The sequence below is a fragment of the Macrobrachium nipponense genome, chromosome 1 (genome assembly GCF_015104395.2).
Source record: "Macrobrachium nipponense isolate FS-2020 chromosome 1, ASM1510439v2, whole genome shotgun sequence".
NCBI classification, from domain to species: Eukaryota; Metazoa; Arthropoda; class Malacostraca; order Decapoda; family Palaemonidae; genus Macrobrachium; species Macrobrachium nipponense.
The window spans coordinates 104,883,783-104,885,484 of NC_087200.1; positions in this window are offsets into that span (position 1 = coordinate 104,883,783).

Consider the following 1,702-nt stretch of genomic DNA (forward strand, 5'->3'; position numbering starts at 1 on the left):
TGTCGGTGGAAGTTCGGTCGGTCAGATCGGTGAAAGTCCGCGCACAGTTTGAAAGGAACATAATTGCATGGGCCTTTCATCGGTCTCACCGACTGGATATGGTGAAAGAGCGGCATTTAATCGAAATGACTCTCATGCCTCAATCAAGCACTTTTTCGAAACGGATACAAATTGAAATGAAAGAAGATGTGCAGACTCGAAATCCCTAGTAATGACTTTGGCAGTAAATTCTGACATTAAAAAGAGTCGCTGATGATAATGGCCGCAAGAATCACAGGCGGATGCGAGTATGATTATTGCTGCCTGAATTTCCTTTCCACTGTGCTTTCGGTAACGAGGCGAAGTGGTATGCCTTACATACGTATGTCCGCGGATCCTTTGTCCGGTCACAATGGCTATCTTTAGGCAACGGAGGTTTGGAGGGCTACGGGCGTATAGAATTTGGTCTTTGGCGAACTTTCGCGGACTTTCTTTTCGCAAGTAACTTGATTTTTTATCTCCATTAATTCCTTTATATATATAAAAAAAATTCTACATCTAAGCCATTTCTTTTATGGTTTGTTTCTGGATTCACTATCGCTCTTTTCTGATTATTTTGGATCTTTGGAACTTCGTTGACCGGTGCAAACTATTTTTTTTTTATTTCATTTCTACACAGTTTTATTTTCTGGTTTATTCAGAAAACGCCCTTCTTGGCGTGATGTGATGTTCATTTATCATTTCTTTTAAAATCTAACAGATAAATCACCTTATGATTTTCGCTTATGTTTAACACAAAATTAAATATCTCTCTCTCTCTCTCTCTCTTCTCTCTCTCTCTCTCTCTCTCTCTCTCTCTCTCTCTCTCTCTCTCTCTCTCTCGTAAAAAATTCCTAAAGATCTTTATTGCTCTTTAATAAACTTGCCTTTATTATTATTATTATTATTATTTTATTGCTCTATCAAGTCCTCCAATTTGACTGGGTGGTATTTATACTGTGGGGTTCCGGTTTGCATCCTGCCTCCTTAGCTAAGAGTCCATCACTTTTCTTACTATGTGCGCCGTTTCTAGGATCACACTCTTCTGCATGAGTCCTGAAGCTACTTCAGCCTCTAGTTTTTCTAGATTCCTTTTCAGGGATCTTGGGATCATGCCTAGTGCTCCTATGATTATGGGTACAATTTTCACTGGCATATCCCATATCCTTCTTATTTCTATTTTCAGATCTTGATACTTATCCATTTTTTCCCTCTCTTTCTCTTCAACTCTGGTGTCCCATGGTACTGCGACATCAATGAGTGATACTTTTTTCTTGACTTTGTCAATCAACGTCACGTCTGGTCTATTTGCACGTATCTCTCCCTCAGGTTGGTGCTCGTACCACTTGTTACTGCAAGGTAGCTGATGTTTCTTGCACAGGCCTCTTTTTGTACTGGTTCTGTGCAAGTGCCGGGCTTTCACTTGCTATGTGGTTTATGGTTTCATTTTTCGTATTGCACTTCCTACATATGGGAGAGATGTTATTTCCGTCTATCGTTCTTTGAACATATCTGGTTCTTAGGGCCTGATCTTGTGCCGCTGTTATTATTCCTTCAGTTTCCTTCTTTAGCTCTCCCCTATAGCTATTGCCATGTGTCATCGCTGGCTAGTTCTTTAGTCTGTCTCATGTATTGTCCGTGCATTGGTTTGTTGTGCCAGTCCTCTGTTCTGTTTGTCATTCTC